The sequence below is a fragment of the Hyaena hyaena genome, unplaced genomic scaffold (genome assembly GCF_003009895.1).
Source record: "Hyaena hyaena isolate Hyena2069 unplaced genomic scaffold, ASM300989v1 scaffold_1470, whole genome shotgun sequence".
NCBI lineage: Eukaryota > Metazoa > Chordata > Mammalia > Carnivora > Hyaenidae > Hyaena > Hyaena hyaena.
Genome location: NW_024082100.1, coordinates 146,208 through 168,222, shown reverse-complemented (window position 1 = coordinate 168,222; position 22,015 = coordinate 146,208). Strand labels below are relative to the sequence as shown.

Below are 22,015 nucleotides of genomic sequence, written 5' to 3'. Positions count from 1 at the left end.
CAACAAGATTTATGCACTACAAAGTTATCACGGGGTAGGATCTGAACTGACTGCATTTTGAATTTCTTTCAATAATTATTTAAAATCTACATTTACAATTTATTTGATATGATCCTATATAGGCTTTTCTTTTGGAATGGTTTATCTATTTCTTATTTGGTGTGTCCCATTATAATGAAGCTAGATCTTACATTAATGTCACAAAAAAAAATCTACCTTTTGCTGAGAAGGATCCTCAATTATATTAGAAAAGAAATTAAAATCTCTAAGAAGACCAAAATAAAGGATGAAAGATGTTTTAATAAGAACTCGAGGCTTATGTTATGGGGAGAAACAAGTCCTATAACGCTATAGACTTGAGTTCAAGCTGCAGTTCCCAGTTTCTTAACTGTGTAACTGGAGTATGTGCTCAGCTATGAGTCAACTTACTTGCCATCACAGTGATTTATAGGAAACTTCTGATAAAATGACTTGCACACAGTCTATGATCTATACTTTTCCCTTTCCCCTAATGTTCTCACAACTCTGGTAAGCTAACCTGTGATATGGAATGATGGGGGGAAATGCCCAGGGGCTTACCACATATCTTCTTCAATAGAGTTCAGGCCAAATTTTGTCTATTTCTACTAAATATAAAGTAATTTTTCAAACTCCAGATGAGATGGACATAAAATTGCATTCTTTCTGTTTCTTTAGCAATAGGTGACTTTCCAATATCACTCCTTCTCTGAAAAGAACTATTCTTGAGGAAGAATTTTAAAATCTTACAGCATTTAAAAATAATCAGGGACAGAAGAAGTAAAAAAAGAGAATAAAATGAAAAAGTCCCTAATAATATTATATCAGATAGTGATTAGAAATTTCTTTGACCCTAAATGGAGAAAAGTTGAGAGTAAATGAGAAGTTAAAGTCTTTGCATCCTCTAGAGTGCTGAGAACTTGCACATAAATTCTCACTTAATATTCAATAGGAAAGAATAAAAGTAAATTATATATTTTTTCCATCTAGAGATTTACACTGTTCATTTCTGAACTTCGAATCATGGTCACATAACAAGATTATTTTTTTTTTATTTTTTATTTTTTGGAAGCTCAACTCATCAGCCACTGTAATAGTCTTTTTCTTTTTATTATTTGATAGTGAGGAGTTTGGAAAATAGGAGAAAAAAAATGAGACTGTCTTTTCATTTGTTACTGTCCAAATCAAGTCATCTTACTTATGACCTAGATGACTTCCTCAACAATAATATCTGAGGATGCAATTTTATAAGCCTAAAGCCTACCCAATCACTTTAATGAACTTCCACCAAGTCTGAAAAAGAAAATGCCATTTATAACTAATTTAATGATTAGAGATAAAGTTGTCTTGATTTCTCTCCTAAACTCCCTGGCCTAGCAGCCACCATTAGCTTCAACCCCCTTTATATAATGGGAAAAAAACTGAATTAAACTGTAGAGCCTTGAGCCATTATAATGGTTAAATTATATTTCTCTACTTTTTATGCCATGTATCTATATTTCTGCTATATAATAGCAAAGGAACTTAGAAAAGGGACAGCTAATAAATGAAGGAATATTGTAAGATAATAACTACAATTCTCTTTAAAGGTTATCTATAGATGAGAAAGTATAATGCACTATTAATACTGCTTGTCATTTTATAACTGGGCATCATTTCCTTATAGAAATGTACCCCAGATGTTACTTATTCTCTCTCCCACACACACACACACAAAGATTAACATCTGACAAAGTATTAATCTTGAGAAATTCTTTGCCTTGTAATGAATTTTTAAAATGAAAAAAATATATTCTGAATGAGGAAAAATGTTCTCTTGCAAGTTGCCAAGGATTATGTCATTTCTTTCTCTTTGGTTTTCTCTGGTCGTCCAATCTCTGAAAAATATTTGTCAGAGGCTTTCATCATAAAACAAGATCAAATAATATCTTGCCTTTGCCATTAGTATAAATGAGAGTCAAATGAATATATTAATTTTAATAATATATAAAGAATATTATTAAACATTCTAAAAAATATATTTGGTATCTGAATATTAATGCTTTGTTATTTGCATATTATTTAATATAGCATATTAATACATATATATTCATGTACTAATTAATAAGTATTGTAATTTACAGCTAATGTTTTATTAACATTAAACATTATATTATTTATTATTATTTTTTTAGCATTGGATAGTTAGTTATTTCTATGATGTAAAATAATGCTCCATGAACATTCTGGTAGGTCGAGTTTTATGGATATCAGTAATTATGTCTTCTTACAATTGTACTTTGAATATTGCAATCTGGTTCAGAGTGGTTACCAGTAAACACATATACAGTCTTACTAAATTGTGTAAATAATACATATTCTTGAGACAATAGTCAAAAAACTACCTTTTTCATATTTGATACAAAGACCATATATGATACAGATACTTCAAAGAACTATAAATCCTCACTGAGAATGCTTAGGTTGACTTGAAACTTAATAAAGAGTTGGTTTCTTTCATGTGTTTAATATTCCATGTCCTGGTTACTTCGTGATATATGCAGATTACTTCTTGGTATCTATCTTCATGTGCCTCAGGCATATCTGCCTTCCAAAGAATCACACCTCTCTTGAGAAACTTCTTTCCTCCCTTTACTTATTTTTACATTTCTAACACAATTGTCTATTTTCATCAGGGACTGATTCTGTGCTTTATTAGCCAGAATACTTATGATAAGTAGTTAATTAAGATGTTACTATGTGACCAGCACTGTGATGTACACTATGGGAAAATACTGAATTAGCATAAGTCCTGTTTCATTTGAAGATATGGTGATTTCTGTCATTAACTGACATGTGTTATGCAAACAGGAAGAGCCCTAAAAGCAACTCAGGGTTCAGGTTAAGAAACAAGATGACACAGTATAGGCTAAAGTAATTGGGAACTTTTCATGGAAGGATTGGGACTTGAAAAAGCTGTGAAAAATTAGTGAAATTTGAAGGAAGAAAGAGAAAGTCACGTCTGGTCAAAGGAAGAACATAAGGAAAGGTATCACAAAACCCATCCTTATAGATTTAAGACATTCTGTCAGGGAACAGTAGGGAAGTGTTAGTCAAAGTTTGAAAAGTCAAAAGGAAAAAAATGAGGCAGGAGGAAGGGGTTATATGATGAAATACCTTCCAATGACTCTAATATGCCAACGCAGGGTTCCTCCAAAGTTTGCATTTCGTGGAACACATAGAAAATAGCATTTATACAACATAGTGAGTAAAGTGATGAAGTTATAAATGGTTGCATGTGATTATCCTGGGGGTTGCAGCTACTCAGGTGCAGCCCAGCCTGCCCCCAAAGACAGAAGGAATGAATCATCTCAGCAAATCTAACCCTCAGATCAGGGGAAGTCTGTGTGAAAGGTCTGGATATGCTAAATATCCTAAGGTCATGACTAACTTGTGTTCCTGTTCTCAAGGAACAAACTTTAATAAAACAGAGAACTGGTGAATAAAATTGTAGCCCCAAAGGAAATCTCTGATAGATGACCAATATTTTGGTCGATTGAAATTTTAGCAATATTCAAATCAGTATAGAGTCTTTAAAGACCTATGCCCCGTCTATGTAACTTATAGTCAACTGGCTTTGTAAGTAGGCAATGATATAGGCATAGATAAATGGAATGACTGGTTAAAGTAATCTAAAATCTAAAAATATATAAGTAAAATATGTGTTCATGTCAGGGTCATGTCAGGGTCACCAATAGCTCAATCAATAGAATACAGTTTATTCTTCCATTATATAAAATCTAGCTAATGTTTTAGTTGTCTGTGTCAACACCATGTGGAGTTCCATAATAAAGTTAAATGGGAATATGTATAATCTTACATCTTAATCCCTCATTTTAAATTTATGTAAAGGAGAACCAGTGAAGCGAAGCAATCAATTTAAAATACCTTAGGGAATTGAAAACCTAAGTCAGGGCTAGAACACAAGTTTCTTCACAACCAGCCCATGGCTCTTGATAGGATACCACACTGACTCAGTGGCAATTTTATATGGATATTAGAATACAATCTAGTTAGGTCCTAAGAGTGCCAAGTCATCACATCTGGAAGATTCAGGTGGAGCCAGTATCCCTCCAATCCTCTATCTTTATCAGATGCTAAAAAAATGAAAGCAAAATGTATCAGCTATTACTGTGTAACAAACCTAACACAACATCAATAGTTAAAACAACAACTATTTATTTACATTATGATTTTGGGTGTTGGCAACTTGGATGGAGCTCAGACGAGTGTTTCTTCTGATCCTAGCTGTTCTCACCCATGTGTCTATGATCTGGCATTGGGTTAGCTGGAGGCTGGTTGGTCTAAGATGACTTCAGCTGGGATGGCTTATCTCTGTTCCATATGATCTTTCATCCTTCACTAGGCTAGACAGAATTTGACAGGTAACTTGGTGACAAGGCAGAATTCAAAGAGAGACAGAAGAGAAACAGACAAGGCCTCTTGTGGCCTATGCACATAATTAGGATAGTATCACTTCTACTACATTTTATTGACTACAGCAAGTCATAAACCTAGCCTACATGCAAAAGGTAGATAACAAAATCCACACCTTGATGAGAGGAGCTGCAAGTCAGCTTGAGAAAAAAACTAGGGCCTGTTTGCAAACAATACTACAGAGAGGAGGGGTTTTCATCAATATTCTTACTGCATTTACAATATAATAAATAACTAAATTGAATGGGGCACTTGGCTTATTCAGTCAGAAGAGCACGTGACTCTATCTCAGGGTTGTGAGTTTGAGCCCCATGTTGGGTGTAGAGATTATTTAAAAAATAAGTAAATAAATGAACTTAAAACATGTATTTTAACTTAACTGAAGCTAAGTCAGTACTTTGAGTATATAGTAACCCAAGTCTTTTAGCAGTAGAGTCCTTATCCTTAAATGTGCACTTTTGGGGGGAAAACAAACAGAAAATAAACAGAAAAAAATAAGCAGAAAATAATTTTTAAAAAACTGATTTAAAGAAATGAGCAATAAACCTGAACTAATAAACTGAGAATGTATTACTGCAAGTAAAAGCATGTGAGACCTTGCGTTCCTCCACCAAGCCTGCAAATAAATGTTGGGTTCCTATAGAATTCTGTCCTTGGAATTTTTCTTTTTTCTCTCCATATTTTCAAATTAGACATCATCAGCCCTATCATCTTAAATATCACAAGTATGCGGATGGCTATCAAATTATTTTGCCCATTCACAGCTTATATCCAAAACCAGATTTATAAGCAATAGCTTACTGCCTGTGTCCATAACAACTCAATTTGACCTTGCACTAAACTACTGTACAGACCTGATTCTGTAGCAAACAAATAAAATCTTTCCCAAGGTATTTCTTTTCCTCCAGCAAGATTAATTACCCAATGTAAAGGTAAAAACTTTCTTTCCTAAATTCTTCATATTCATCTATTAAATTTATTTGTTTCTATTTACTTCTAAAAATGTACCTCAAATCCAAGCACAGTTTACTAACCTACTGATTAGTTCAATGAGCATTTATTGTTATTTCCAAAAAGTCTCTCACCATCTCCCTGGTTCCTAAATCCCATCCTCCAAGAGTAGCCAGAATAACTTCTTAAAAATGTACAATAGACCATGTCATTTTTCTATCTAAACCCTACTAGTAGTACCCCATTTTATTTACAATAAAACTTGAATCTCTTGCTTACCACAACCTAAATGGTCACACCTAACCTGGACCTGCCTCCATCTCCAACTTCATATTTACCATCCCTTATGGTGTTGCATCTAGGCCTTTTCACATGTTGTTCCTTCCACTTACAAATCTTTCTCTTCCTGCATGACTGCTTTCTCATTGTTTGGGATCCAGTGCAAATAGAATCTCTGAGAGGTCAACCCTAGGCACACTAGGCAGAATCATCCCCCACCCCAATTACTCTACCATATTATGTTCTTTTATTTTTTTAGCAGTGAAAAATAACTGAAATCTCTACTTATTTTCCTAATTCTTTATTGTCTATCTCCCTAGAATGTAATTTCATTATTACAAAGATTCTATTTTGTTTACCACTGTCCTCATAGGGTATGCTTGAAAAATATCCATTAGCCTCTAATATTTTACAAAAACCTACTTACTCAAATATCTAGAGCAAACTCTATTATCAATCCCTACTGATCCCCCTTTCAACACTGACTCAGTGAGAATTTAAAATATCTATTACCAAATCTGTAGTAAAAGAAGTAAATCTAGAGGTAGAGAAAATATTGAACTTAAAGGTACTATCTTAAATTGTAAAATTTATCTATTCTAAAGTTTGTTGCTACTGTTGTTTTTTCAAACCTAGGTAGAAATTAAATCTTTCATATCTCTTGGAATCATCATTCCTACCTCTTTTCTCACATTTCTTTTAAAATGACCATAAATTGTTATAAATACATGGATTAATTTCCATGAATAAATATGCAGATACTTGGCAGAACAATTAGAGAAATTTATACGTCCAACTAAGCTAAACATTATTCTAAATTCATGTTATTTTGGTATTATGAATATCTTGTCTAAAATAACATTAATGTTAATTTTTCTAGGACCATGGATGTAAATCTGAATATCCAGGAAACCAAGGAAAGGGAAGGAATGATAGTAAATAATCCAATGTGATTCTTTTTTAAACTCAAAATTTCCAAAAACATACAGCAGTCTCATTTGTAACTGAATTGCATAGATTATAAATTTTTCAGATGAAAATTAACTTTAGTAAAATATTTTTATCTACTTTAAATGTCTTAAGTGTCTAAATATAAAATAAAACACTACAGGTATTAGCTAATTCTTTATTCGGTGTGGCATGAAAAATTTAATACCCAAAGTATTTTCTCCTCTATAAATTACTGAATGGAATAGTTCAGATAGTGCTATTATTTTTGTTCATTTGAAAATTCATACTTTACAGATCAGGACTGGGATTGTTTTTTTCTTATAAACAGCTAAAGGAAATAGTAGGTTTATATTTGACAGTGTCTGAATCTGAATAAGTTTAAATACTTGTCAAGATAAGACATGGCAATGCTTTCTGTCTTGTGACTATTTTAACCTGTGAGATTTACTGCAGAATCTATAAAGTAGTTTGGATTTCCTCAAGCTTTGCTTTCATTATCTGTCTGATATCATTATACCTTTTTTCCTGTTTAGATACAAAACCATGCTACAATTCTCTGATATAATGAAAAAAGAAATCTAGTAATACTGAACTTAGTGTCTCAGTTCCCAAGATTGGCACATTTCAGAGTTAACCAAATCCATTTTGTCAATAAGATGCCAAGCTGTGTACCATGGTGAGCATATTAAAGAGGGTAATTCTGCAGAAAATGCAACTGTAATGACTTTAAAAAATAATACCAAAACAATTCTGAAACAGAAAACAGGGAAGAGGCAAACTGTTAAAAAAAAAAAAAAAAGCCAGAAAAGATATTCTTCTATAAAAGAAAGGAAGGAATTCCATTAATAATCATGGTGTAGATACAAGATATGAATTTAACCTACAGCCTCAAACAACTAGAAAACTGGAGAGAACATATCAATCAAGTATTCTCAGACACTGGACAATGGATATAAATGACTTATGATACCTGAGAGAAGGGAATTAAGATGAATACTATAATTGTTTCAGTTTATCATGTGGCCTAAAAGCAGTTTCCAGACTGTAGGGAAGAGATGGGACTCAAACAGAACCCAGCAGCCTCACTATGTTCAGGAGACAGAAATGAATGTTCATAGAAGTAGAAGCAACCAGAATTAACAGGGCCCAGTGCTAGAGAAAAGAGAACTTCCCAGCAAATTCTGTGGATACACAGAGGAGTCCCTCCATGTCTTTATTTATTTTTTTTTTTGAAGACTGATTAAGATTTATTTCCATAGAGACTTATGCAAATATTGACAGTATTTTTCACACAAGAGCTTTTTTTTTCCCCCTCTTATTTCCCTCACACACTTAATATGCCTATGGAGACATATTTTTCTGGTAAAAATAAGGAGATTATCATTTCTCTTTTCCTCTCCATTTTTTTGCTAATACTAAATGAGAATTTACAAGTTTTATCAGCAGATAGATTGCTCAAACATGACTGTGATCTGTGGTAGATTAATTTTTGTGTACCTCAGAGTATCTAGTAAAATGTTTTGCATATAATTATTATTGAGAAATACCAAACAAATGAAGATTTTTACAATTTGAGTTAATAAGTTTTGTTGAATTTAACAACAATTTTGTAATTTGGTTTAGTTACTGAGTTGATCCATGTCTTTAAATGAGTAATGATCTGTGGACACGTGAGAGGAACCTAGCATGAATAATCTTTGCTTCTCCCAAGCTTCCTATCTTCTGATGCATCAGGTAGAGTACTCAGAACATAGTGTCTTATATTTGGAGCTTAATTAGTCCTCGAATAAAACCTAGTCTGGACCCACCCCAAAAGAACTAAAAACCATGTCTCAAAAGGATCAAACTGAACCCAAATAATTTAACTGTCTGCCAGGACAAAAGTCAAATGCTAATGAAAAGATAAAACACAATCTAAAATTCAGCAGTTTAAAATTTACAATGTCCAGCATCCATTGAAGAAATTGGGAGGCACATGGGAAAGCAGGATATTTTGACCTAACCAGGAAAATATGACCCAGTAGACACAGAGAGAAACAGTGGGGAAAAATGGAATTATTAGATAGGGATATTAACACCACTGTTATAAAAGTGCTCCATTGTTTTTAGAAGGTAGAGGAAAACAAGTATGATGAGAAAAATAGAAAATATTCTTTAAAGATCTACCTACGACATCTAAAGATTTAAAAAAAATACAATATATGAAATGAAAAATATACTAGATATGATCAATAACAGATCAGATTCTTTGAAAGAGAAAAATCAGGGAACTTGAAGATGCAATTGAAGAAGCAATAGAAACCATCCAAAATAAAGCATGGAGAGAAAATAAACTGGAAGAGCATCAATGACCTATGATATAATATCAAGCATTCCAACATACATGCAACTGGAATGTCTGACAGAGAAGAGTGGGCCAAAAAGATTTGAATAAGTAATAACCAAATATTTCCAAGGGTATCAAAAAAACCTAAACAGAAAATATAAAAAATACCATGCCAAGGAACAGCAAAATCAAATAGTTGAAAACCTTTGATAAAGAGAAAAACTTAAAAAAAAAGCCATGGAAAATAAAACAATTTTTCTAGAAACCATAAATCTTGCTTTTGAGACGAGGTAGCATAATAATCACAAGTGTCTTTTGGTTTCCAAATAAATAAAAATTCTTGAGGCAAATGAAGGATAGCAGATTATGTCACTAAAAAATATGCCACTTTGGCATAAGGATTATTTTGAGCTGAGGCAGATGAGGAAGCAGAAGCAAGAAAAGCTTTTTGCCCTCTTCTATTTGTCTAAAAGCTGAATATAAATTTGCAAGGTTTTCCTCCTCCTCTCTCTATCAGGAAGGACATAGGTTAATCCCCACAGACAACTTTAGATCCTATCAGACTGGAGAAGTCACCAGAGAAATCTACATAACAAACTGCCAATTAGCCTTTATCTCAGCCCTTGGAATCCCTAAAATCTGCTTTCCTTAATTTTATCATTTATCCACAAATAAACTGGATATCCACAAAGATGGTCTATGAGCCAGAATTCTAAGCCACCATACTGAGTTACATATTTTCCCTGGGTATCTCCCATTTATATATACATGAAATATACATATTCATAAATTTATATCTGTTTTTCTCTTCTTTTTTCTTCCTCCTCTTAATCTGCCTTTTATTACAGAGATCTCAACCAAAAACTCAGAAGGGTAGTGGGAAAATTACTTTTCCATCCTTACACATATTTGACAAGGTGAAGGTGCTTATAAAGAAGAGACAGAAAACATGTTCAGGGAGTGATAGTGAGATTAGAAGATAAAAACTGTAGTGCCTGGTTTTATTTTCTAGTTCCCAATATTGTGGTATTTCTACAAGACTTTTTAAACTATCTCGACTTTTTTTAATTTTAATTTTTGTAAAATGTTTATTTATTTTTGAGGGAAATCAAGAGCACAAGTGAGGGAGGGACAGAGAAATGGGGGACAGAGGATCTAAAGTGGGCTCTGTGCTGACAACAGAGAGCTCAATGTGGGGCTCCAATTCACAAATTCTGAAGTCATGGGGTGCCTGGATGGCTCAGTTGGTTGAGAATCTGTTCAGCTCAGGTCATGATCTCATGGTCTGTGAGTCTGAGCCCTACATTGGACTCTGTGCTGAGAGTTCAGAGCTTGGAGTCTGCTTCAGATTCTCTCTCTCTCTCTGCCCCATCCCTGCTCAGTTCCTCTCTCTCTCTCTTAAATAAATAAATACATAAATATATAAATAAATGTTAAAAAAAATTGTGAGATCATGACTTGAGCCAAAGTCAAACACTTATTTTACTGAGTCACCCAGGCACCCCTAATTTCTTTTTTTTATTTTTAAAGTAATCTATACAGCCAACATGGACTCAAACTCACAATCCCAAGATCAAGAAACATATGCTCTACCAATTGCATAACTGTAGGATTTTACAGGTCAACAATTCCATAGGGATTACCTAGTCCTATGCTCTTGATTTATAGAAGACATGTGATAACAAAAGGGTTAATTAAAATCAGACAGCTAAACAATGACAGAGATAAAGCCGAAGCTTAGTTCCTTCTTAAAGAAAGCAGCTTTCCCTTTCATGGTTTCCTACTTTACAAGAATTGCCTGAATGTTGTTAATTGAATATTTACACAAACAAATAAAAAGCCTTGACCTCATCTCACACATACTAAAAAATGAGTTAGGATGAATCAGACACCAAAATATAAAAAGTAAAACAATAACACTTATGGCGGGGGGGACAGAAGAATACCATTATGGCTTTGGAATTGGCAAGGAATTTTTGAATAGAATGTAGGAACCACTAACAATTAAAAAAGAATTGCTTAACTGGCTTTAGTGAAAATAGTTTGTTTATCAAAAGACACTACTAACATCAGGAAAAACGCAAGCCACATACTTAAAGATATATTTGGAATGCATATTTCTGATAAAGGACCTATTTTCAGAACATATCCTACAAATTTAAAAACAAAACAACCCTGAGAAAAACACAGGCAAGCATTTCACAAAAAGAGGGTATCCAAGTCACTAATAAGTATATGAAAAAAGTACCTGGTATCATTACCCATCAAGGAAAGACAAATTAAAGCTACTATGAGATACGTCTACATACCTACCGTGATGTCTGAAATTAAAGAACTCACAAGGATCTGAAACAACTGGATTCGCCTACGTTTCCTATGGGAGACTCCACTGGTACAACATTTTGGAAAACCGCAGTGTCTACTAAAGCTACTTGTAATATACCTTAGGACCTAGCAATTCTACTTGTGGTTATATAATCGAAAGAAATTAAACTATATTTACAAGAATGCTTTTTATCATAATAGCCCATCTGGCAACAACACAAATGTGTCAGCTCTAGAATAGGTAAGTGAAGTGTGGTATTTTCTTTCTTTCTTTTTTTGATGTTTATTTATTTTTGAGAGAGAGAGAGGCAGAGTGCAAGTGGGAGAAAGGGGCAGAGATAGACAAGGAGACACAGGATCCAGAAGCAGGCTTCAGGCTCTGAGCTGTCAGCACAGAGCCCAATGCGCGGCTCAAACTCACAAACTGAGAGATCATGACCTGAGCCAAAGATGGACACTCAACTGAAGTGTGGTATTTTCAAACATCAGAATACAAAACATCATTGAAAAGGAACACAATCCCTGGTACACACAACAGTGAGTAAACCTCACAGGCATAAAGTGGAACAGTAAAAATCCACAGTGCACTGTTTTGCACAGCCATGCTGGAGAGCAGTCCAGAATGACTTAGGCAAATTATGTCTATACATATCGTAGGAAGCCATTCTGCCCTGATGATCTGTCCCCTATTCTTACAGGTTCATAAGGGACCAAGTCTGAGGATATTCGCTGTGATACCACATGTTGTGGCTGGAAGTAGAAGGCGGCCCATGTGTCCTGTAGGAGAGTGGCAGGTAAAATATTGTAGCTAGACTGCAATCACAAAGTACACTACACTAGGGTACACAGGGCAAAATGAAAAAAAGTATTTAAAATATTAAATTCAGTATAATGCTGAATTTAAAAAATGAAGAATAGAATGAGGTCAGTAATACAGTTCCTCTTCTGTAAACTATGTGCAGTAAAACAATAATGAATTTTGCTAGGGCACCTGCAAATAGAATATGCAGTAAAAAAATAAAGGGGCACCTGGATGGCACGGTCAATTAAGCATCTGACTCTTGATTTCAGCTCAAGTCATGATCTAAAGGTGCTTGAGGGGGTTTCCTCCCTATCTCTCTGCCCCTCCCACCTCAGGCATGGGTGTGCACTCTCTCTCTTAAGATAAATAAACATTAAAAAAACACATAAGAATGTTTGAAGGGAGGGGGTACAGGTTAAATATGAATAATTGGGAAGAGAAACTAAGAAACAGGCTTTGCATGGACAAATGATAGTGTGCCTTGAAATGAGGTGTGTGATTAATTCAGTGCTCTTCACCTGATGTTCAAAAAAGTTAAAAAAAGAAAGAAAAAAAACTAAAGCAGAGGGTAAGATGACAAAGGTGAGAAGTATAACAGCTCTATGAGCGTCAAATGCACACGGCAGTCCATTTTGTTTCATTTTTTAACATCCCTTCGCAAATAGGCTCTGGGATCCAGCAGTGAAAACTGAATCAGACACTGAAGAAAATGCTGTGTTATAAAAATACACCTCTGTTTAACTTGTACTTTGATTTCTGAGGCAGGGTCACAAAGTGAAGAGAAACACGATTCTGTCAATTGTCTGGAGCAAGCCAACATAAAATGTCCCAATTTAGAATAGGAAGGGAACTCAGGGTTCATTTAGCTCAATTATCTCAATGTAAAACCCTGGAAATATTGGGCCACAGTGAAGTGACTGGCCTGAGATATACATCAGATAAGTGGTAGAATAATTGCAGCTAGAACCTCACTGTTGGCCCCTAGTCCATGAGGTTCCTTTGGTTTGCCTCATTGCTCAACTGAGGAACATATCAGACTTGGGAGGCTACAAACCATGGTGACAAAACACTCAAAGATCCATATAAAATTATAGCCCAGCCAATCTGAAACTAGTTAGAATACCTTTTTTCCGGGTGATTGATTTTGATTTTGAAGTGCCTTTATGAAAACCACTTTCAGTTTTGGTACTTATGAAGTAGACTGTTTCTTCATCAAAATATCATTACCCCTTTTTGGCCTGGGTAGGCAATTTGAAGAAAAATTTAATTCATATTCACTTAAATGATAGATTTCATGGTCCTCATTTGGAACTCAAGTCACTGTTTGTGACCAAAGATGAAGGAGATACAGAAGATTCTGCCAGATCAGTTCTTATCCCAAAGTTATTGCCTGGAAATTGTGCGTTTTGATGGTTTTCTTGCTATATGCCACTTTCTCTTAAAGTTTCAGTATTAATAATAATGGTTTCAGTTACTGAGGGTTCCATTAATTCTGGTTCTATTAATTAAATTGGTCTGTGTAATGAAGATTTTGTAGTTACCATTTGGGTAGGTCACTTATTATAATTAATACAATATCCATTTATAGAAAATGCTTATATGGAAAGAGATGCTCTGTTGTCTCTACCAGCCCTGGCTCCACCTCTTTTTCATCACATAGCAACCACAGAATTTACATGGCATTGACCTCATTCCTCCTCCAGAATTGTCTCAAAGTAAAGCAATCAGTTTGATGCTTCCCATGCAGTAGTGACTGACGCACAGCTGGGCAGCAACATCCAACCAACCCAACCCATTCAGTGTGGGTGTTCCTCTGACCTCAGTGTCTGCCTCTAGTTGGTCAAATCAGATGAACAAAACTCCTCTTTTATGGTCAAGGTTAAGCTAGTTTGCCATATGTGGCCTAGAGCCACAGCTGACACTGTGCTTCATGAAGCACACAGGCCATCCTGAGGATCAGGCCTTCACACAGAAGAGGAGGCAGAGCTGGAAACATATGAGAGGATGAGAATGGGCCTCCTGATGCAGCTACTCCAGAAAGCCACTCTACTCTGAGGCTCTTTCATTTTTAAGCCAGTATGCAACTCTCATTTTTAAGCCAGTCTGAACTGGTTTGGTGGTTCTGTGCAACCAAAAACACTTGAAATGAGACAACCTGTAATTTTACTATTCAGAGGTAATCATTGCTAACAATTTGGTTTAGGGACTCTAATTCTTACGTTGTGTTTGTGTGTTTGAGTTAAAACATTTTAAGACAGGTATTTGAGTGGCTCAATCAGTTAAGCATCTGACTCGATTTTGGCTCAGGTCATATCTTGGCAGTTCCTGAGTTCGAGCCCCACATCAGGCTCCATGCTGATAGCATGCTTGGGATTTGCTCTCTCTCTCTCTGTCTCTGCCCCTCCCCTGCTTGTATGTGCTCACTCGCCCTCTCTTTCTCCCTCAAAATATATAAGTAAACTTAAAAAATATTTTAAAACAAAGTTGGGAATCAATAATACATACAGTTTTGTAGGCTGTTATTTTAATGAAGATGTCATGAATATATTTGCATGTCATTAAATTTAAATCATATTTTTAATGACTTACACTATTACATTATATATTTGTGTCATGATTTATTAAATAGAGACTTTATATTTGGACACTTAGGTTGCTTCCAATTTCTTGCTGTCTAAACAGCAATATAATGAAATTTTGTGGCTCTATTCTGTCATATTCATGCTTATTACTTTTGAATAAATATCAAGAAATGTGTCAATTATAGGGTTAAATACTGTGCATAAGTCTAAGGATTTTGATTTACATTGCCAACTTGTCCTTTAAAACCACAATTCCACCCTCAAAAAAATGCGTAACAGTGCCCATTTCAATATTACCATGATACAGTTCTTGGCAGGAAAATAATGATAAAAACTTCCTCAAAGATATGAAAATTATAATTGACACATTATTACATATTTTAAGCAATATGATATTATTAATATCATAGTTAATAAAAATATCTATCATTATTTGAGCAATTTATTTTGTGCCAGCCTCTTTTAAAGTTTTCCTAATTTAATCTTTCACAATGTTCCAGGGAGTTAGGTATTAATAACTTTATTATGAATAGGAAAAATAGAGTGCAAATAAATATCCTGAGATGGCATAGCTAATAAGTTGCAAAACAACTCAATTTTACTATTGTTCAACCCAACACCCTCTGGAGAGCAGGAGCACTCAACAGATGCCCTGGAGAAGTCCAATCTGGATAAGGAATGTGATGACCATATATTTTGTCACAATTCATTCTTAACATATTCATATTGTCACAGCATACCACCAAGATTAATATTTGTGTAAGATTTTTCAACTTTAATAAATTGTTAATATTAACTGTATTAAAATAACCCGGGATGATCACTGTGAACTTTATTTATTTATTTATTTATTTATTTATTTATTTATTTATTTCCAGTATAACTAGGGTAGTGTTGTATTAGTTTCAGGTATACAATATAGTGATTCAACAATTCTATACATTACTCAGTGCTCATCACAATAAGTGCATCCTTAATCTCCTTCACCTATTTAACCCATCCTCCCACTACCTCCCCTGTGGTGACTACCAGCTTGTTCTCTATAGTTATGAACCTGTTTTTTGGTTTGTCTCTGTTTTTCCTCATTTTTTTTTTTAATTCCACCTATGGGCGAAATCCTATGGTATTTGTTTTTTCTCTGACTGAATTATTTCACTTAGTATTATACCTTCTATATCCATCCATGTTGTGTTCATCCATTCATCTATCAGTAGACACTTGGGTTGCTTCCATATTTTGGTTATTATAAATAATGCTACTATCAACATAGGGGTGCAGGTGTCTTTTCAAATTTGTGTTTTCATATCCTTTGGGTAAATACCCAGTAGTGGAATTAGTGGATCACATGGCAATTCTATTTTTAATTTTTTTGGAAAACTTCCATACTGTTTTCCACAGTAGCTGCACCAGTTTGTATTCTCATGAACTGTGCACAAGTGTTCCTTCTTCTCCACACACTTGCCAATGCTTCTTGTGTTGTTGATTTTAGATATTCTGACAGATGTGAAGTGGTATTACATTGTGGTTTTGATTTGTATTTCCCTGATGATTAGTGATGTTGAGCATCTTTTCATGTGTATGTTGGCCACCTGTATGTCTTCTTTGGAGAAATGTCTGTTCGTGTCTTCTGCTCATTTAAAAAAATGTTTATCTTTTTTATTTTGAGGGAGAGAGTGTGTGTGGGAGCAGGGGAAGGGGTAGAGAGAAAGGAGAGAGAGAATCCCAACCAGGCTCCAAGCTGACAGCACAGAGCTTAATGCTGGGCTTGATCTCACAAACTGTGAAATCATGACCTGAGTCAAAATCAGGGGTCAGAAGCTTAACTGACTGAGCCATTTTTAAATTGGACTATTTGTTTCTTTTTGTGTTGAGTTGTGGGTCTATTGTGATTCCATATGAATTTTAGGATTTTCTTTTCAATTTCTGTAAAAAAAATGCCATTGTAATTCTTACAGAAATTACAATGAATCATAGATCACTTTGGTAGTATGGACATTTTTGCCATATTAAGTCTTCCTAACAATGAACACAAGATGTCTTCCAAATTACTTATCTTTTCTTTAATTTTTTCATCACTATTATGTAGTTTTCAAGTACAAGTCTTTCACTTTCTTGATTAAATTCTTTCCTATGTATTTTATTCTTTCCAATGCAAGTGTAGGTAAGATTATTTTCCTAATGTCATTTTTGGATAGTTCATTCTTAGTGCATAGAAACACAACTGATTTTTTATATGTTGATTTTTTATTCTGCAACTTCATTGAATTTAGGTATTAAACAGGGTTGTTGTAGTTTTTTTTCCTTTTTTGGTAGTCTTTGGGGTTTCTATGTATAACATTGTGTCATCTGCAAACAGTTAATTTTACTTTCTCCTTTCTGATTTGGATGCCTGTTATTTCCTTTTATTGCCTAGTTACTCTGGTTAGGATTTCTAGCACCATCCTGAATGTAAGTGATGAGAGTGAGCTTCTTTACCTTGCTCCTGATCTTAGTAGAAAAGCTTTCAGGGGCGCCTGGGTGGCTCAGTCGGTTGAGCATCCGACTTTGGCTCAGGTCATGATCTCGCGGTTCGTGGGTTCGAGCCCCGCATCGGGCTCTGTGCTGACAGCTAGCTCAGAGCCTGGAGCCTGCTTCAGATTCTGTATCTCCCTCTCTCTCTCTCTGATCCTCCCCTGCTCGTGCTGTCTCTATCTCTATCTCTCTCTCAAAAATGAAAAAAAAAAAAAAAAAAAGAAAAGAAAAGCTTTCAGTTTTTCACTGATAAGTTAATATAAGCTATGAGTTTGTCACACATGAACTATTATGCTGAGTTAAATGCCTTCTAACCTTATATTTTTTTTCAGTTTTTATCGTGAAAGGGTGTTGAATCTTGTCAACTGCTTTTTCTTCATCTATTGAGATGATCGTGTGATTTTTATCCTTTATTCTGTTAATGTAGTCTATTATATTAATTGATTTGTATATGCATCTCAGGAATATACCCCACTTAGTCATGGTGCTACTTTTGAAACTGGACTAAATACCATATATAGGAAGGAAGTTTTATAAAAGAGCTCTTAAATTTAGGTTCCTTTTTGTTCAAAATCATTTGAATATTTTTAATATTCAAAGTATTTAGAAGTGTAACACACAAACACAGGACTGCTTTTAAAACTTTTAGCAAAATGTAAATGTTAAACATCAGTATTTGCTTGCAAATAGGAAGATAATGAAACATGTCAAAGTGAAGTATGAATCTTCAGGTTCATAAATTTGGTAATAATATACAAATATAATTTTTAAATTATATAATTGAACTTTGGAATGTCTTAAATTTGAGCAAAAGTATTTCTTTTTTTTTCCTTAAATAGATTATTGTCAAGTTGGTTTACATAGAACACCCAGTGCTCATCCCAACAAGTGCCCTCTTCCATGCTTATTTCTAGAGATTCTATTTTTGTTAACACATTTATATTCTAAATCTGCATAGAGTTGAAGTCTGCAATTTTATGTTTTACCTTAAAAATGTTGTCTTTAAAAATTTTTCAAGCAAGATACTTGGAATGGAGTAGAGAAAGACAGCACATATAAAACATTAGTGTAGCCATATTTCCATATTTCAAAACAAAGCAAAACTGAGTGAGAATATTCTCTATTTAGAATTTGATCTTATTTAACAAGGTACATTAGCATCTATAGAGAAAACATTTCCTCAACTAAAAAAAACATGGCAAATCAGCTGAAGATGACAATATCAAATATATTAATGATAAAATGCAACTGTGAAAATGATTGGAGTCAATTTAATTTTACAAATAAGAGCATATTGCAAGAAATCCATTCTTTAGAAAAATACTAAAATATATCAGAAATAGACAAGACTAAAAGTGTAAGTAAAGCATATAAGCATATACCATAATTATTCTGTTTGTTATTTAATGTTCAGATCATTAAGAAGAAAAACTTTTTAAAATTTTTCTCCAATGTACACTGATGTTACTTTAATTTTTATAAGAATTTTTGGTTCATAAAATAATTTTGCATAAGTTTTTTTTTATCTACTGATATAATAAAAACCAATTTGTTAGTCAAGGAATACCCAAATATACAGATTAAAAAAGCAGACACTAAATTTTTATATATGTGTTATATATATATTCAAGTGCACGTGTGTGTATAAAATTGTAATTGTTTAAAAAATTGTAACTATTTTTAGTGTCCCCTTTATTTTCAGAAGTATTCTAGTGTGGGCAAGAAGTTATATCACTGCCCTAACAAAAAGAGTCCAGGGACACCTAGGTGTCTCGGTTTAAGTGTTTGACTCTTGATTTCAGCTCAGGGCCACACAAGGTCATAGGATTGAGCCCCCCATCAATCCTGAGCATGGAGCCCACTTGGGATTTGCTCTCTCTCTCTCTTTCTCTCTCTCTCTCTCTCTCAAAATAAACATTCTAAAAAGAGTCCATTTTCAATATTATTCAATATTGAGCAGTGTGCTTTCATTGCAGGTCAGTAAAGTAGGTATAATTCTCCTAAGATGGGAAGCTTCAGGGCTCAAATCTAATTTTGAGTTGTTAAACACGGTTGAGAAACTGAATGGCTCTATAGCAGTTCCCAGGCCTAAATATGGTAGGTCTGATCAGAAAGCTGACAGAGGAAGTTGGTTTCTAAGTAACAACACCAAGCAGGGTAGGGGTGCATGCTCCAGCACTCAGTGGCAGATACAGGCTATAGTCAGGTTGCAATTTGGTGATTGTTTTTCACTTCTCTTCTGCTCTTACCCTACTGACTTACCCATCTGCTTCTTACCCATCGGCTTCCAAATAGCACTGTAAGTGTTCTAGAAACTCAATTAATGTAGCAGAATCAGATGGCAGAAACTGGTATTCTCTGAAGTGGGCCAAACGTTTCTATCTGTGGTCAGCCCTACACAATTTACAAAGGACCTTCATTTTTCTTCTACATACAGTACCAAAGTAGGGGCCTTGTAATTTAAATTATGTTCATTACAAACTTCCTCATTTAAAACTTCACAAAGTCAGATTGCCCATGGAGCAGGAAAACTGTAATGAGCTAGCGCCTGCCAAAGTTAGGGCAATAATGATTTTAAGGTCATGGACTGACAGAACGCTGAAGGAGAAATGGCTGGCAAATATCAAAGATGCAGAAGAAGGAAGTGTATTCCAAGGATTTGTTGAAATGGTGCCACAGCTAGAAGTTGCTTAAGTAGGTTTGAGAGAGTAACATTAGCAGGGTTGGGAATCAATGCTGCTTTGTGAATGAGTCTCGTGCCTAAGTAAACCAGAATGATTCTACAGCCAATCTGAAATGGGAAAGGAGAGCAAGAGGTTGCGGGGGCGGGGAGAGGGTAAGGGTACAGGTGTAGAAAGAGAAAAGAGGAAGTGATTGTCTTTCCTTGTTACTTCCTCTGTCAGTCATGAAAGAAATAATAACCAAATCTCACTGAATAAAGAACTGATAACTTTATCACACAGCCCAGAGGAGAACCAGCTAATAATAATATGTAACATTTTTCATGTTTTCACCTATTTCTGAGTGCCCAGTAAGATAAAATGCAGTTTATGGTATAGGTGATTTAGCAGAGAACAAAGCAAAAAAGCCTACTCTCAAAGGGGTTCATATTTTCGTAGACAGCAGGCAAGATATCTGAAAGAAAGGAATCATCAGAAAAGATATTTGAGCAAGAGATCATAATAAAGTGAAGTAGCTAGGTGTCAGAAAATCTGGGGGATGAGTGTTACAGGGCTAAGAGAACAGCCGTTGCAAAGACACCATGTCAGCAGCATGCTCGGGAACACTGAAGAGAGGAAGAAGTGCACTCAGCCCTGGAGTGGACTGAAGGAAAGCAACAGGGTTAGGAAATAAAGGAGAGATACCATGCAACAGACCATCACAAAACACAAAAATCCAGTTATCTTTTGGGCTAGTATTTTAGAGTTTGGAAGTCATATGTGAAAGTATTGCTAAAACCTTCTTTGTGGCTGAGTGCTGATTTCAGCATTTCAGACATTTCACATGCTTTCAGTGTACTCACGGCCCCTAAGCCTTTCTCGACTGTTTGCTCTGCCACTGCCCTTGAAACAGAGCTGCCTTCTCAGGGTCCCCAGGAGTTTGCCAAGGCTTTCTTCCACCCAGGAATTCAGTGACTTCTTTCCTAGCTCATGGCAGGCCACCAACTATGGGTTTCACTTTGAAGAACCCCACTGGACCCTGCTTTGTAACTTATAAACACACGACTGTGACTCCTTTGGCTTCATCCCACCCATTCTTCTCTCACTCAGTCCCCAAAACTGCCACAGAAACAATAATGTAGCAATTAAAACTGAGGCAACCAGATAGTACTTAGGAATCTTTTCTTTTCTTTCTTCTTTTCTTTTCTTTTCTTTTCTTTTCTTTTCTTTTCTTTTCTTTTCTTTTCTTTTCTTTTCTTTTCTCTTTTTTCTTTTTTCCTTTCCTTTTCTCTCTTCCTCTCTCCCTTTTTCTTTCTTTCTTTCCTTCTTTCTTTTTTTTGAGAGAGTGTGTGCATGTGATTGAGGAGAGGGTGCAAGTGATAGAGGTGAAAGTGATCTCCTCAAGAGAGGGAGAATCCCACAAGGGGCAGAGAGACAGACAGCGGCTGGGGGGGGGGGGGTCATTTAAAGCATGGCTCATGTTCACCTGAACTGGGGCTCAAATTCATGAACCATGAAATCATGACCTAAGCCAAAGTAAGATGCACAACTGACTGAATCACCCAGAAGCTGCAAGAACCTTTCTTTCCAAGCAAAGGAAAATATGAATGAGCTGGCATGTTTACCCAGGAAATCATGGATTAAATTTCCATGAGCCCAGGCCTCAATTCTTTGCAGAGGCTATTGGAACCCAGCATCTTCATCATTAGTTGTTAATAAGTACATCAAGCAGCACTGTTTCCTATCTCAACCCCAGGGCATCTTCCCATTAAACTTCCTCCATTAGAACAGAGCACCCTCTTTTCTGAGGGCATAACCAATTTAAACCTATGTCAAGATGCTGCTTCTTCACTTATCATTATTTCCAAAATAACTCATTTATGAGAGACCTTATCAAGAGCCAAATAAAATAAGAAAGGAAAAAGAAATTTATGTTCAAAAATTATTATCCACCATTTTATTAATCTTTTTTCTCCTCCTGGAAATTCCCAATAGGTTAGAAAACCCACAAGCTTCAGGAACAACCATGTGGTTTAACCTTATTAGATAATGCTTACTCTCAGGATTATAGTGTTGGGTTTTCAAATGATCACATTAATGTTTCTTAATTAAACCTTCTCATTATTTTTAAGCA

General features: G+C 34.9%; 1 long non-coding RNA gene across 1 annotated transcript in view; it reads right to left on the bottom strand.

The window, feature by feature from the left end:
* Positions 1-4,264: 4,264 nt before the first annotated feature.
* The window catches only part of LOC120225663, an 82,274-nt gene continuing 64,523 nt past the window's right edge, over positions 4,265-22,015 (bottom strand). The window contains exon 4 of the long non-coding RNA XR_005526852.1: positions 4,265-4,424. This is a non-coding gene — a long non-coding RNA (uncharacterized LOC120225663). The remainder of the gene's footprint in view (positions 4,425-22,015) is intronic.